Raw genomic sequence first — 17,957 nt, forward strand, 5'->3', positions numbered from 1 at the left:
GATGATATTTCCTTTTTCACCATAGCCTTCCCTATGCTCCCGAATGTCTGTTTTGTAACTTTTTCTCCAAAAGGGATTCCGGAATTCTCTAGGATAAGGAAGGTATATTTCTGTGAGTGGAATGCACATGTCACAAAGCAGCATATCAGAAATCTTCTCCCCAGTTACTATCTGAAGACGTTTCCTTTCTCATCATAAGCCTCAAAGCCCTCCAGAATATCCCTTCGCAGACTTAAAAAAAAAAACAGTGTCATGATACAGATCTATGAAAAGAAAATCTTAACTGTGTGAGCGGAATTCACGTGACACAGAGCAGTTTCACAGAAAGCTTCCTTCTGGTTTCTCTCTGAGGTTATTTCTTTTTCAGGATTTCTAAAGAGCATTTCCAAATGTCCTATCTCAGATTCCACAGAAACAGTGCTTTCAAACTGCTCAATCCAAAGCATGATTTAACGCTATGAGATGAATAAAAACATCACAAAAGTGTTGCTCAGAAACCTTCTCTCCGATTTTCGATGGAAGACATTTCCCTGCCTCAAACAGGCCTCCGGGTGCCACTTACTATCACTTCGCAGAACCATCGAAGACAGACTTTAATCCTGGGAAATGTAGAGTAAGCTTTATCCCTGTGAAAAGAATGGATATGTGAGAGAGCAGTTTCTTCGAGTGCTTCTTTCTGTTTTTTATTGGACAACATTTCACTTTTTGCCATAGACTTCAATGTGCTCCAAATATCACTCTTTTGGCTTTACAGGAACAGTCTTCAAACTGTGCCTTATGAGAAGAAAGTTATAACTCCCTGAGTGGAATGCACACGACACCAAGCAGTTTCTTAGAAAGCTTCTCTCCAGTTTTAATCTCACTAGATTTTATCTTTCACCCTATGCCCGAATGTGATCCCAAATATCCCTTTGTGAATCCATCCACGAGGGAATTTCCAAGTTGCATAATGTAAAGAAAGCTTCATCTATGTGAGATGAATAAACATATCAAAAAGGAGATTCACAGAAAGCTTCTTTCCAGTTTTTATCTGAAGATATTTCCTTCTTCACAATTGTCCTGAATGTGCTCCCGAATGTCCCTTCGTGGATCCGTGCATGACAGTTTCCAAGCTGCGTAATGTAAAGAAAGCTTTATCTATGTGAGATGATTACACATATCACAGAGTAGTTTCCTAGAAAGCTTCTTTTCAGTTTTTGTCTGAGGCTATATCCCTTTTCACCATCGGCATCAATATGCTTCCGAATATCACCTGGTACCTGTTTCTCCAAAAGGGTTTACCCGATGCTGTATGAGAATAGAGGTATAACTCTGTGACTGGAATATTCAGGAGCCCTTTGAGGCTTATGGTGAAAAAGGAACGTCTTTAGATAGAAAGTGGAGAGAAGCTTTATGGGGAGCTGCTTTGTGACATCTGCGTTCCACTCACACAAATGCACCTTTCTTCTCATAGAGGATTCCGGAATGCCTTTTGGAGAAAAAGCTACCAAGAGATATTCGGGAGTATAGCGACGAATATGGTGAAAGAGGAAATATCCTCCGACAAAAACTGGAAAGAATATTTCTGTGAAACTCCTTTGTGTTAGATATATTTTTTTATCTCTCATAGTTAAAATTTTTCTTATATTACGCAGGTGGGAAACTCCCTCATGCACGGATCCACAAAGGGACATTCGGGAGCACATTCAGGCCTATGATTAAAGAAGAGATATCTTCAGATAAAAACTGGACAGAAGCTTGCTGAGTAACTACTTTGTGATGTACGCATTCCACTCAGGGAGTTATACCTCTTTTCTTCCAAGGCCGTGTTTGAACACTGTTCCTCTGAAACCGAAAAAGTGATATTACGGAATGCATTGAGGACTATGCCGAATAGTGAAGTATACTGAAATAAAATCGAGGAACAAGCGTTCCAAGAATCTGCTCTCTGATATGTGCATTCACTTCACAGAGTTAATGGTTAACTTATGTTGCCCGGTTTTGAAACTCTGTTTTTGACGGATCTGTGAAGACATATTTAGTGTCGCCCAGAGGCTTGTGGTGAGTCAGGAAATACATTCCAATGAAACCTGCAGAGAAACGTTCTGAGCAACTGCTTTGTTATGTGTGTATTCATCTCATAGAGGTAAACCATTCTTTGGATTGAACAGCTTGAAATCACTGTTTTTGTGGTATCTGAGGAAGGACATTTGGGAATGATCCTTAGAATATGGAAAAAGAAATATCCTCATTTAAAATCCAGAAGGAAGGTGATTTATTTTTCTAAGACCACCAGAAAGAGCACAAAAGAACCAGCGAGTAGGCAAGGCTGCAAATTTATTTTGCAAAACTGCAAATTTATTCTTTGGTCACTGAGCTTCAGAGAAGAAGTTGTGCAAGGTGAGGTCGGTCGGCCTGCGGCAATGGAGGCCGAGAGGGTCCCCCTGTAGAGCTCTCGGGTGGAGTTCCTGATGCAATCTCAACAAGAATGTTGGCTGAGGAAGCCCGCAACACACGTCTGCTGGGATCGACTTTTCTAGGAGTGAAAGTGTTATAGGTGGGGCACGGACCTGTTGGGGAGGGTGAGGGGCTCCACAGGTGCCACCAGGTAAACCTTGAGCTCTTCGGATTGACATCACATGGCACATGCCTGATTGGTCTGCACCTTCCTCAGTGCCAGGTAAATTTTCACGCACACGGGAAAAATTGATGAAGAACCCGGAAGTGCGCCATCTTGACTCTGTTCGACCAAACAGTCCAACCTTTTATTGATAATAGTGATAAAGGGGTGCCGTGATCTGTCTGGCTACCTCCTGCTGTTAAGGGATGTCATTGAGGTCAGAACCCATGGGTGGTATTTGGACGTACGGATGAAGAAGCATTTGGTTGAAGGTGACGCTAGTGATTTGTTGAATGTTGGCTCAGAGAAAGTTGATCAAAATGGGGGCAAAACATAAAATAAGGCACGGTATTACCATAAGAGTGAGGAATGGAAGCATTCGTTGGAAGGATAGTCCTGGCAAGGCTGGGGAGTATGAGATAGTTCAGAAAATTTAGTAAGTTTGGGGCCAGTGGGGGAAAGCCAAACTGATTTCCACCGCTTGGTTTCGGTAGGGCCCCTTTTTAGCTGGGAATGAGGAACGAGTGCGCAAAGTGATTGTTGGCCAGGCAGCAATTAAAGAGTGGAGGTTTTCATGGAGTAGATGACTTTCCGTCCACTCCTACTACAGAGATATTGGATTGAAGGCCATGTCCAGAGAAGGATGGCAAAACAGAATAAGTAGCCCTGCTGTCAAATAAAAAAATTGTCTTACCCGCTACCAGGAGAGTTTCCCGCAGCTCGGCTAGGGTGTTGGAGGTCCCCGAGTCTCAGAACCTTCAGTTGTCATCGTCCAAATGTAGGAGCTGGAAGGAGCTCCCAGAATCCTGGGAAAGGGGTCAGGTTGAGATGTGAAACCTGTTCTCAGGGTGGGGCAATCAGACTTCCAGTGTCCTTGTTTTTGGCAAGTAGGGCAGGGGGTTGCTAGTGGACGCGGATTAAGACATTCACTGGCCCAATGTCCTGACGCCTTGCACTTATAGAAAGGCTGCGTTGGGGCTCGGGGACCTCGTGGACACTTGTTGGCATAGTGTCCTGCCTTGCTGCACTTATAGCAGGCTCCTTTTGTAGCCTTGGAGTCTGCGGGGTGTGTGCTCTCTGGTCTGGTGTTCCGACTTGGCTGTAAAGCTGTATGAGATGAGAGGTATAACACTGTGAATGGAATGCACACGTCACAAAGCAGTTTCTCAGAAACCTTCTCTCCAGTTTTTATCTGACGATATTTTTTATTTCACCATAGGCCTCAATGTGATCCCAAATATACCTGCGCGAATACATCCAAGAGGGAGTTTCCAAGATGCGTAATGTAAAGAAAGCTTCATCTATGTGAGATGAATAAACATAGCAAAACGCAGATTCACAGAAAGCTTTTTTCCAGGTTTTATCTGAAGATATTTCCTTTATCACCATAGTCTTGAATGTGCTCCCGAAGGTCCCTTCACCATCCATGAAAGTTTGCAACCTGCGTAATGTAAAATAAGCTTTATCTATGTGAGATGATTACACATATCACAGAGTAGTTTCCTGGAAAGCTTCTTTCCATCTTTTGTCTGAGGCTATTTGGCTTTTCACCATCAGCATCAACATGCTCCTGAATATCACTTGGTACTTGTTTCTCAAAAGGGTTTCCCCAACGCTGTATGAGAAGGGAGGTATAACACTGTGACTGGAATGCACATGTCACAAAGCAGTTACTCGGGAAGCTTCTCTCCAGTTTTGGTCTGATCATATTTCCTTTTTCACCCTAAGCCTCAAAGTGCTCCCGAATATCCCATCACATGCTAAACATACACAGGGCTACAAAACTGCTCAATGAAATGGGATGCTTAGCTGAGCGAGAGGAATTAAGACGACACAGAGCAATTTCACAGAAAGCTCTCTACTGGATTTTTCCTGAGGATATTTCTTTCTCCATAATATAAGGTTCATTCCCAAATGTCCCTCCTCAGATTCCACAAAAGCAGTGATTTCAAGCTGCTGAGTCAAAAGAATGGTTTAACTCTATGAGACGAATACACATCGCAAAGCTATTGCTCAGAACCTTTCTCTGCTTGTTGTATCAGAAGACGCTTTCTTGCTAACCACAAGCCTCCGGGCTTCAATAACTATCCCTACACAGATTCTTCAAAGACAGAATTTTGAAACTGGGCAACGTAGAGTAAACATTAACTCTGTACAGTGAATGCACGTATCAGAGAGCAGATTCTTGGTACACTTCTTCCTCGCTTTTATTTCAGTATATTTCACTATTTGCCATAGTCCTCAATGGGCTCTGAAATATCACATTTTCGGTTTCACAGGAACAGTGTTCAAGCGCTGCCTTGTGTGAAAAGAGGTATAACTTTCTGGGTGGAATGCATATATCACAAAGTAGTTTTTCAGAAAGCATCTATCCAGTTTTATCTGAAGATATGTCCTGTTTCGCCGTTGGCCTGAATGTGCTCCCCAATGTCCCTTCGAGGATCTATGCATGACGGAATTTCCAAACTGCGTAATATAAGAAAAGTTTTTACTATGGGAGATGAACAAAGCAGATTCACAGAATTCTTCATCCCAGTTATTCTCTAGGGACATTTCCTTTTTAACCATACCCATGCCTGTACTCCTGAACGTCATTTGCAGCTTTTTCTGCAGAAGGGATTGCAGAATTCTCTAGGAGAAAAAAGGTGTATCTCTCTGAGTGGAAAGCACACGTCTCAAAGCAGCTCCTCAGAAAGCTTCTCTCCAATTCTTTGTAAAGACGTTTCCTTTCTCACCGTAAACCTCAAAGCACTCCTGAATATCCCTTCACAGACAAAACAAAGACAGTGGTATGATACTGCTCAATGAAAAGAGAAGCTTAACTGTGTGAGCAGAATTCACGTGACACAGAGCTGTTTCACGGAAAGTTTCTTTCTGGTTTCTTTCTGAGGTTATTTAGTTTTCAGGATATTCTAAAGAGCATGTCCAAATGTCCTTTCTCTGATTCCCCAGAAACAGTGATTTCAAACTGCTCAATACAAGGAATTAATTAACTCTATGACATGAAAAGAAATATCAAAAAAGAGTTGCACAGAAAGATTCTCTCCGATTTCCAACGGAGGACATTTCCTTGCTCGACACAGACCTGCAGTTGCCAATTAATATCCATTCGCAGAACCCTCAAATAGCAACTTTCGAACTGGGAAATATAGAGTAAGTTTAACCCTGTGAAAAGAATGCACATGCCAAAGAACAGCTTTTTGGAGTGTTTCTTTCTGTTTTTTATTAGATGACATTTCACTTTTTGCCATAGTCTTCAATGTGCTCCGAATATCACTCTTTTGGTTTCACAGGAACAGTATTCAAAGTGTGCCTTATGAGAAGAAAGATAAAACTCCCTGAGTGGAATGCCCACATTACCAAGCAGTTTCTCAGAAAGCTTCTCTCCAGTTTTTATCAGACTATATTTCCTATTTCCACCATAGGCTCAAATTTGATCCCAAAAAACCCTTCACGAATCCATCCACGGGGGAGTTTCTGAGCTGCGTAATGTAGAGAAAGCTTCATCTATGTGAGATGAAAAAACATAGCAAAAACAGATTCACAGAAAGCTTCTTTCCAGGTTTTATCTGAAGATATTTCCTTTTTCACCATAGTCTTGAATGTGCTCCCGAAGGTCCGTTCGTGTATCCATCCATGACCGTTTCCAAGTGCGTAATGTAAGCAAAGCTTTATCAATGTGAAATGATTACACATACCACAGTGTTGTTTCTTGGTAAGCTTCTTTTCAGTTTTTTTCTGAAGCTAATTCCCATTTCTCCATCGGCATCAACATGCTCCTGAATATCACCTGGTACCTCTCTCTCCAAAAGGGTTTCCCCAACGCTGTATGAGAAGAGAGATATAACACTGTGACTGGACTGCACACGTCACAAAGCAGTTCCTCAGAAAGATTCTCTCCAGCTTCGGTCTGAGCATATTTCCTTTTTCATGGTAAGCCTCAAAGTGCTCCCGAAATTCCCATCACATGCTAAATATACACAGAGTGAGCAAACTGCTCCATGAAAAGATAGGCTTAACTGTGTGAGTGGAATTCTCGTGACACAGAGCAGTTCCACAGAAAGATTCCTTTTGGTTCTCTAAGAGGTTATTTCTTTTTCAGGATATTTTAAAGAGCGTCTCCAAATGTCCTTTCTCAGATTGCACAGAAACAGTGATTTCAAACTACTCCATCCAAAGAATGATTCAACTCGATGAGATGAATACAAGCATCCCAAAAGAGTTACTCAGAAAGCTTCTCTCAGATTTTCAATGAAAGACATTTCCTTGTCTCACACAGGCCTCCAGTTGCCACTTACTATCCCTTTGCAGATACCTCAAAGAACGACATTCAAACTGGGAAATGTAGAGTAAGCTTTAACCCTGTGAAGAGAATGGACATGTTAGAGAGCAGTTTCTTGGAGTGCTTCTTTCTGTTTTTTATTGGACGACATTTCACTTTTTGCCATGGTTTTCAATGTGCTCCGAATATCAGTTTTTTGGTTTTACAGGAAGTCTGTTCAAACTGTGCCTTATGAGAAGAAATTTATAACTCCCTGAGTGGAATTCACACATCACCAAGCAATTTCTCAGAAAGCTTCTCTCCAGTTTTTATCTGACTATATTTCCTATTTCACCATAGTCCCAAATGTGATCCCAAATATCCCTTCGCATATCCATCCATGAGGGAGATTCCAAGGTGCGTAATGTAAAGAGAGCTTCATTTATGTGAGTTGAATAAACATAACAAAAAGCAGATTAACAGAAAGCTTCTTTCCCTTTTTTATTTGAAGATATTTCCTTTTTCACCACAATGAAGAATGTGCTCCCAAAGGTCCCTTCGTGGATCCTTCCATGACAGTTTCCAAGCTGTGTAATGTAAAGAAAGCTTTATCTATGTGAGATGATTACACATATCACAGAGTAGTTTCCTAGAAATGTTCTTTCCAGTTTTTTTCTGAGGCTATTTCGCTTTTCACCAACGTCATCAACATGCTCCAGAATATCACTTGGTACCTGTTTCCCCAAAAGGGTTTCCCCGACGCTGTATGAGAAGAGACATATAACACTGTGACTGGAATGCACACGTCACAAAGCAGTTCCTTGGAGAGCTTCTTTCCGGTTTTGGTGTGAAAGTATTTCCTTTTTCACCATTAGCCTCAAATTGCTTCAGAATATCCCATCACATGCTAAGCATACACAGGGCCAGAAAACTGCCCAATGAAAAAAGAGGCTTATCTCTGTGAGAGGAATAAAGATGACACAGAGCAGTATCACAGAAAGCTTCCTTCTGGATTTACCTGAGGATATTTCTTTCTCCATATTCTAAGGATCATTCCCAAATGACCTTCCTCAGATTCCACAAAAACAATGACTTCAGCTACTCAATACAAAGAATGGTTTAACCCTAGGAGATGAATACACGCATCGCAAAACAATTGCTCAGAATGTTTCTCTGCAGGTTTCATCGGAAGACGTTTCCTCGCTCACCACAAGCCTCCGGGCGTCACTAAATATCCCTTCACAGATTCGTCAAAGACAGAGTTTCCAAACTGGGCAACATAGAGTAAGCATTAACACTGTGAAGAAATGCACATATCGAAGAGCAGATTCTTGGAACGTTTCTTCCTCGATTTTATTTCAGTATATTTCACTATTCGCCATAGTCCTCAATGCGAACCAAAATATCACTTTTTCGGTTTCACAGGAACAGCGTTCAAACACCGCGTTGTGAGAAAAGAGGTACAGCTCCCTGAGTGTAATGCACACATCACAAAGTAGTTACTCAGCAAGCTTCTATCCAGTTTTTATCTGAAGATATCTCCTCTTTAACTGTAGGCCTGAATGTGCTCCCGAATGTCCCTTCGCGGATCCATACATGACGGAGTTTCCAAACTGCATAATATAAGAAAAGTTTTAACAATGCGAGACAAAAAAATATATCCAACACAAAGGAGTTTCACAGAAATATTCCTTCCGGTTTTTGTCCGAGGATATTTCCTTTATCTCCATAGCCGTCCCTATACTGCCGAATATCTCTTGGTAGCTGTCTCTTCGAAAGGCATTCCGGAATCCTCTATGAGAATAAAGGTATATTTCTTTGAGTGGAACGGACATGTCACAAAGCAACACCTCAAAAAGCTTCTCTCCACTTTCTATCTAGAGATGTTTCCTTTCTCACCATAAGACTCAAAGGGCTCCTGAATATCCCTTTGCAGATTAAACAAAAACAATGTTATGATACTGTTCTATGAAAAGAGAAGCTTAACTGTGTGAGCAGAATTCACGTGACACAGAGCAGTTTCACAGAAAGCTTCCTTCTGGTTTTTCTCTGAGGTTATTTCTTTTTCAGGATATTCTTAAGAGCGTTTGCAAACGTCCTTTCTGAGATTCCACAGAAACTGATTTCAAACTTCTCAATCTAAAGAATCATTTAATGCTATGAGATGAATGAAAACATTACAAAAGAGTTACACAGAAAGATTCTCTCCGATTTCTGATGGAAGACATTTCCTTGCTCGACATAGGCCTCCGGTTGCCACATACTGTCCCTTCGGAGAAACCTCAAAGGCTGATTTTCAACCTGGGAAATATACAAGAAGCTTTAACCCTGTGAAAAGATGGACATGTCAGAGAGCAGTTTCTTCGAGTCCTTCTTTCTGTTTTTTATTGGATGATATTTCAGTTTTTGCCATAGTCTTCAAAGTGTTCTGAATATCACTCTTTTGGTTTCTCAGGAACAGTGTACAAACTGTGCCTAACGGGAAGAACGTTATAACATCCTGAGTGGAATGCACACATCACCAAGAAGTTTCTCAGAAAGCTTCTCTCCCGTTTTTATCTGACTATATATCCTCTTTCACCTAGGCCCAACTGTGATACCAAACATCCACAAGGGAGTCTCCAAGCTGCATAATGTAAGGAAAGCTTCATCTATGTGAGATGAATAAACATAGCAAAAATCAGATTCACAGAAAGCTTCTTTCCAGTTTTTATCTGAAGATATTTCGTTTTTCACCATAGTCCAGGATGTGCTGCCAAAGGTCCCTTCCTGGATCCCTCCTTGACAGTTTCCAAACTGAATAATGTAAAGAAAGCGTTATCTATGTGAGATGATTACACATATCACAGAGTAGTTTCCTAGAAAGCTTCTTTCCAGTTATTTTCTGAGGCTATTTCCCTTTTCATCATCGGCATCAACATGCTCCCGAATATCACCTGGTACCTGTTTCTCCAAAAGGGTTTCCCTGACCCTGTATGAGAAGAGAGGTATAACACTGTGGCTGGAATGCACACGTCACAATGCAGTTTCTTGGAAAGCTTCTCTTCAGTTTCGGTCTGAACTTATTTCTTTTTTCACAGTTAGCCTCAAAGGTATCCCACCTATCCCATCTCACGGTAAACATACACAGAGCTAGAAAACTCCTCAATGAAAAGAGAGGCTTATCTGAGTGAGAGGAATTAAGATGACACAGAGCAGTTTCACAGAAAGCTTCTTCTGGATTTTACCTGAGGATAATTCTTTCTCCATATTCTAAGGGTCGTTCCCAAATGTCCTTCCTCAGATTCCACAAAAACAGTGATTTCAAGCTGCTCAATCCAAAGAATGGTTTAACTATAGGAGAGGAATGCTCACGTCACAAAGCAGTTGCTCAGAACGTTTCTCTGCATGTTTCATCGGAACATGTTTCCTTGATCACCACAAGCCTCCAGGCGTCACTAAATATTCCTTCAAAGATTCTTCAAAGACGGAGTTTCGAAACTGGGTTACATAGAGTAAGCATTAACTCCGTGAAGTGAATGCACATAGCAGAGAGCAGATTCTTGGAACCCTTCCTCCTCGATTTCATTTCAGTACATTTCACTGCTCGCCATAGTCCTCAAGGCGTTATGAAATATCACTTTTTCGGTTTCACAGGAACAGTATTCAAATGCTGCCTTGTGGGAAAAGAGCTATAACTCCCTGAGTGGAATGCATATATCACGAAGTGGTTTCTCAGAAAGGTTCTGTCCAGTTTTTATGTGAAGATATCTCCTCTTTTACTGTAGGAATGAATGTGCTCCCAAAAGTCCCTTCGTGGATCTGTGCATGACAGATTTTCCAAACTGCATAATATAATTAAAATATTAACTATGTGAGACGAACAAATATATCTAACACAAAGCAGTTTCACAGAAATCTTCTTTCCAATTTTTTTCTGAGGATATTTCCTTTTTCACCATAGTCGTCGCTATACTCCCAAATATCTCTTGGTAGCTTTTTGTCCAAAAGTTATTCCAGAATCCCCTAGGAGAAGAACAGTATATTTCTGTGAGTGGAATGCACACATCACAAAGCAGCTCCTCAAAAATCTTCCCTCCAGTTTCTATCTGAACACGTTTCCTTTCTCACCATAAGCCTCAGCCTTTCAGAATATCCTTTGCAGACTAAAAAAAACAGTGTTATGATACAGCTCTATGAAAAGGGAAGCTTAACTGTGTGAGCGGAATTCACGAGACACAGAGCAGTTTCACAGAAAGTTTCCTTCTGCTTTCTCTCTGAGGTTATTTCTTTTTCAGGATGTACTAAAGAGTGTTTCCAAATGTCCTTTCTCAGATTCCACAGAAACAGTGATTTCAAACTGCTCAATCCAAACAATGATTTCACTCTATGAGATGAATGCAAATATCACAAAAGAGTTGCGCAGAAAGCTTCTCCCTGATTTTCGATGGAATACATTTCCTTGTGTCACACAGGCCTCCGGTGGCCACTTACTATCCCTTCACCAAACCCACAAAGACCGACTTTCAAACTGGGAAATGTGGAGTAGTCTTTAACCCTTTGTGAAAAGAATCGACATGTCAGAGAGCAGTTTCTTCGAGTGCTTCTTTCTTTTTTTTATTGGAATGATATTTCACTTTTTCCCATAGTCTTCAATGTGCTCCGGATATCTCTCTTTTGGTTTTACAGGAACAGTGTTTAAACTGTACCTTAGGAGAAGAAAGTTATAACACCCTGAGTGGAATACACACAGTACCAAGCAGTTTCTCAGAAAGTTTCTCTCCAGTTTTTATCTGACTATATTTGCTATTTCACCAGAGGCCCAAATGTGATCCCAAATATCCCTTCGTGGATCCAGGAAGTTTTTAAGCTGTGTAAAGTAAAGAAAGATTCATTTGTGTGAGATGAATAAATATAGGAAAAAGCAGATTCACAGAAAACTTCTTACCATTTTTATCTAAAGATATTTCCTTTTTCAGCATAGTCCAGAATGTGCTCCCGAAGGTCCTTTCATGGATCTGTGCATGACAGTTTCCAAGCTGCGTAATGTAAAGAAATCTTTATTAATGTGAGATGATTACATATATCACAGAATAGTTTCCTAGAAAGCTTTCCAGTTTTTGTCTGAGGCTATTTACCTTTACATCATCGGCATCAACATGCTCTGGGATATCACTTGGTACCGATTTCTCCAAAAGGGTTTCCCTGATGCTGTAAATGAAGAGAGGTATAACACTGTGATTGGAATGCACACGTCACAAAGCAGTTCCTCAGAAAGCTTCTCTACACTTTCGGTCTGAACATATTTCCATTTTCACCGTTAGCCTCAAAGTCCTCCCAAATATCCCATCACAAGCTGAACATACACAGGGCTAGACAACTGCTCAGTGTAAAGGGAGGCTCAAGTGAGTGAGAGGAATTAAGTAGACACAGAGCAGTTTCACAGAAAGCTTCCTTCTGGATTTTACCTGAGGGTATTTCTTTCTTCATATTCTAAGGATCGTTCCGAAATGTCCATCCTCAGTTTCCATAAAAACAGTGATTTCTAGCTGCTCAATCTAAAGAATGGTTTAGCTCTATGAGTTGAATACACACAATGCAAAGCAGTTGCTCAGAACGTTTCTCTTCAGGTTTAATCAGAAAATGTTTCCTCTCTCACCACAAGCCTCCAGGTGTCACTAAGTTTCCTAGCACAGATTCTTCCAAGACAGAGTTTCGAAACTGGGCTACATAATGTCAGCATTACCACTGTCAGGTGAAAGGACATATCAGAGAACACATTCTTGGAGCGCTTCTTCCTCGATTTTATTTCAGTATATTTCACTATTCATTGTAGTCCTCAATGCGTTCTGAAAAATCACTTTTTCGGTTTCACAGGAACAGTTTGCAAACACTGCCTTGTGACAAAGAAGGCATAACTCCCTTATTGGAATATATACATCACAACGTATTTTCTCAAAAAGCTTCTATCCAGTTTTCTTATGAAGATATCTCCTCTGTCATCATAGGTCTGAATGTGCTCCTGAACGTCCCTTCATGGATCTGTGCATGATGGAATTTCCAAACTGCGTAATATAATTAAAGTTTTAACTATGCGAGATGAATAAACATATCTAACACAAAGCAGTTTCACGGAAATCTTCTTTCTAGTTTTTGTCTGGGAATAGTTCCTTTTTCACCATAGCCTTCCCTATACTCTGGAATTGCTGTTTTGTACCTTTTTCTCCAAAAGGGATTCCGGAATCCTTTAGGAGAAGAAAGGTATATTTCTGTGAGTGGAATGTACACGTCACAAAACAGCTCCTCAGAAAGCTTCTCTCCAGTTTCTATCTGAAGAAGTGTCATTTCTCACGGTGAGTCTCAAAGCACTGCTGAATATTCTTTCTCAGACTAAAAAAAAAAACAGTGTTATGATACAGCTCAATGAAAAGGGAAGCTAAGCTGTGTGAGCGGAATTCACGTGACACAGAGTAGTTTCACAGAAAGCTTCCTTCTGATTTCACTCTGAGTTTATTTTTTTTTCAGGATTTTCTAAAGAGAATTTCAAAATGTCCTTTCTCAGATTCTACAGAAAGAGTGAATTCAAACTGCTCAATGGAAAGAATGATTTAACTCTATGAGATGAATACAAACATCACAAAACTGTTGTGCAGATAACTTCTCTCCGATTTTCAATGGAAGACATTTCCTTGCCTTACACAGGCCTCCAGTCGCCATTTACTATGTTTTTGCAGAACCCTCAAAGACCGCCTTTCAACATGGAAATGTAAAGTAAGCTTTAAACCTGTGAGAAGAATGGACATGTCAGAGAGCAGTTTCTTCGAGTGCTTCTTTCTTTTTTTATTGGACGACATTTCACTTTTTGACATAGTCTTAAATATGCTCTGAATATCACTCTTTTGGTTTTAAAGGAACAGTGTTCAAACTGTGGCTTATGAGAAGAAAGTTACAACTCCCTGAGTGGAATGCACACATCACCAAGCAGTTTCTCAGAAAGCTTCTCTCCTGTTTTTATCTTACTATATTTGCTATTTCACCATAGGCCTCATTTTGACCCGAAATATCCCTATGCGGATCCATCAAGGAGGGAGTTTCCAAGCTGCATAATGTAAAGAAAGCTTCATCTATGTGAGATGAATAAACATTGCGAAAAGGAGATTCACAGAAAGCTTCCTTCCAGTTTTTATCTGAAGATATTTCCTTTCTCATCATAGTCCAGAATGTGCTACTGAAGGTCCCTTTGTGGATCCGTCCATGACAGTTTGCAAGCTGCGTAATATAAAGAAAGCTTTATCTATGTGAGATGATTACAGATATCACACATTAGTTTCCTTGAAACCTTCCTTCCAGTTTTTGTCTGTGGCTATTTCTCTTTTCACCATCGGCATCAACATGCTCCCGAATATGACTTGGTACCTGTTTCTCCAAAAGGGTTTCCCCGACGCTGTATGAGAAGAGACATATAACACAGGGACTGGAATGAACACGTCACAAAGCAGTTCCTCTGGAAGCTTCTCTCCAGTTTCAGTCTGAACTTGTTTCCTTTTTCACCGTTAGCCTCAAAGTGCTCCCGAATATCCCATCACAGGCTAAACATACATGGGTCTAGAAAACTGCTCAATGAAAATAGAGGCTGAACTGAGTGAGAGGAATTAAGATGACACAGAGCAGTTTCAAAGAAAGCTTCTTTCTGTATATTACCGGAGGATATTTCTTTCCCAATATTCTAAGGCTCGTTCCCAAATGTCCTTCCTCAGATTCCTCTAAAACAGTGGTTTCAAGCTGCACAATCCAAAGATGGTTTACCTCTATTAGACGAATACACACATCGCAAAGCAGTTGCTCAGAATCTTTCTCTGCAGGTTTCATCGGAAGGCATTTCCTCGCTCACCACAAGCCTCCAGGTGTCACTAAATATCCCTTCACAGATTCTTCAAAGACAGAATGTCGAAACTGAGCAAAATAGATTAAGCATTAACTCTGTGAAATGAATGCACATAACAGAGAGCAAATTCTTGGAACGCTTCTTCCTCGATTTTATTTCAGTATATTTCACTACTCACCATAGACCTCAACTCGTTCCAAAATATCACTTTCTCGGTTTCACAGGAACAGTGTTCAAACACTGCCTTGTGAGAAAAGAGGTAAAACTCCCTGAGAGGAATGCATACATCACAAAGTAGTTTCTCAGAAAGCTTCCATCCAGTTTATATCTGAAGATATCTCCTCTTTCACCGTAGGCATGAGTGTGCTCCAAATATCCCTTCACGGATCTGTGCACGACAGAGTTACCAAACTGCGTAATATAATTAAAGTTTTAAATATGCGAGATGAGTAAATATATCTAATACAAAGCAGTTACACAGAAATCTTCTTTCCAGTTTTTGTCTGAGGATATTTCCTTTTTCACCATAGTCGTCGCTCTACTCCCAAATATCTCTTGGTAGCTTTTCCTCCAAGAGGGATTCCCGATTCATCTAGGAGCAAAAAGGTTTATTTCTGTGATTGGAATGCACACGTCTCAAAGCAGCTCCTCAGAGAGATTCTCTCCAGTTTCTTTCTGAAGACGTTTCCTTTCTCACTGTAAGCCTGAAAGCCTCCAGAATATCCCTACGCAGACCAAACAAAAACAGTGTTATGATACATCTCAAAGAAAAGAGAAGCTTAGCTTTGTGAGCAGAATTCACGTGACACAGAGCAGTTTCACAGAAAGCTTCCTTCTGGTTTCTCTCTGAGGTTATTTCTTTTTCAGGATATTCTAAAGAGCGTTTCCCAAGGTCCTTTCTCAGATTCCACAGAAACCATGGTTTCAAACTGGTCAATCCAAAGAATGATTTAACTGTACGAGATGAATGCAAGCATCACAAAAGAGGTGTGCAGGAAGCTTCTCTCCGATTTTCGATGGAAGACATTTACTTGCCTCACACAGGCCTCCGGTCACCACTTACTATCCTGTCAGAGAACACTGAACGACCGGCTTTCAAACTGGGAAATGTAGAGTAAGCTTTAACCCTGTGAAAAGAATGGACATGTCAGAGAGCAGTTTCTTCGAGTGCTTCTTTCTCTTTTTTATTGGAAGACATTTCACCTTTTGCAATAGTCTTCAATGAGCTCCGAATACCACTCTTTTGGTTTTACTGGAACAGTGTTCAAAGTGTGTCTTATGAGAAGAAAGTAAAAACACCCTCTTTGGAATGCTCACATCATGAAGCAGTTTCTCAGAAAACTTCTCTCCAGTTTTTATCTCACTCTATTTCCTATTTCACCATAGGCCCAAATGTGATCCCAAATATCCTTCACGGATCCATCCTTAAGGGAGTTTCCAAGCTGTGTAATGTAAAGGAAGCTCCATCTCTGTGAGATGAATAAATATAGCAAAAAGCAGATTCACAGAAAGCTTCTTTCCATTTTTTATGTGAAGATATTTTCTTTTTCACCATAGTACTGAATGTGCTCCCAAAAGTACCTTCGTGGATCCGTCCATGACAGTTTCCAAGGTTAGTAATGTAAAGAAAGCTTACTATGTGAGATTATTACACATATCATAGAATAGTTCCCTACAAAGTGTCTTTCCACGTTTTGTCTGAGGCTATTTCCTTTTTCACCATCGGTATCAACATGCTCCCGAATATCACGCAGTACCTGTTTCTCCAAAAGGGTTTTCTGATGCTGTATGAGAAGAGTGGTATAACACGATGACTGGACCACACATGTCACAAAGCAGTTCCTCGGAAAGTTTCTCTCCAGTTTTGGTCTGAACATATTTCCTTTTTCACCATTAGCCTCAAAGTGCTCCCGAATATCCCATCACACGCTAAACATACATAGGGTTAGAAAACTGCTCAATCAAAAGAGGCTTAACTGAGCGAGAGGAATGAAGACGACACGGGGCAGGTTCACAGAAAGCTTCCTACTGGATTTTTCCAGAGGATATTTCTTTCTCCATAATCTAAGGATCGTTCCCAAATGTCCTTCCTCAGATTCCACAAAGACAGTGATTTCAAGCTGTTCACTCAAAAGAATGGTTTAACTCTATGAGACAAATACACACATCGCAAAGCAGTTGCTCAGAATGTTACTGTGCTAGTTGCATCGGAAGACACTTTTTTGATAAAAACAAGCCTCCGGGCATGAATAACTATCTTTTCTCAGATTCTTCAAAGACAGAGTTTCACAACGGGGCAACATTGAGTAAGCAGTAACTTTGTGAAGTGAATGCACATATCGGAGAGCAGATTCATGGAACGCTTCTTCAACGAATTTATTTCAGTATATATCATTATTCACCATAGTACTCAATGTGACCCGAAATATCACTTTTTCGGTTTCACAGGAACAGTGTTCTAACACTGCCTTGTGAGAAAAGAGTTATAAGTCCCTGAGTGGAATGCATACACCAAAAGGAGTTTCTCAGAAAGCTTCTCTCCAGTTTTTACCTGAATATATCTCCTTTTTGACCATAGGCCTGAATGTGCTCCCGAATGTCCCTTCTTGGATCCGTTCATGACAGAATTTCCAAGCTGTGTAATATAAGAAGAGTTTTAACTGCAAGATGAAGAAGTGTATGTAACACAAAGCATTTTCACAAATATGTTCTTTCCAGTTTTTGTCTGAGTATATTTCCTTTTTCACCATATCCATCCCTATACTCCCAAATGTCTCTTGGTAGCTTTTTCTCCAAAAGGAATTCTGGAATCCTCCATGATAAGAAGGATAAATTTCTGTGAGGGGAATGCACATGTCACAAGGCAGCTCCACAGAAAGCTGCTCTCCAGTTTTTATCTAAAGATGTTTCCTTCCTCAACGTAAACCCCGAAACGCTCCAGAATACCCCTTTGCAGACTAAACAAAAACAGTGTTATGACACTGATCAATGAAAAGAGAAGCTTAACTGTGTGAGCGGAATTCAGGTGAAACAGAGCAATTTCACAGCAAGCTTCCTTCTGGATTCTCTTTGAGAATGTTTCTTTTTCATGGTATTCTAAAGTAGGTTTCCAAATGTTCTTTCTCAGATTCCACAGAAGCAGTGATTTCAAACTGCTCAATTCAAAGAATGATTTAACTCTTTGAGATTAATGCAAACATCACAAAATTGTTGCCCAGAAAGCTTCTTTCCAA

The sequence above is a fragment of the Piliocolobus tephrosceles genome, chromosome 4 (assembly GCF_002776525.5).
Source record: "Piliocolobus tephrosceles isolate RC106 chromosome 4, ASM277652v3, whole genome shotgun sequence".
Taxonomy (NCBI): Eukaryota; Metazoa; Chordata; class Mammalia; order Primates; family Cercopithecidae; genus Piliocolobus; species Piliocolobus tephrosceles.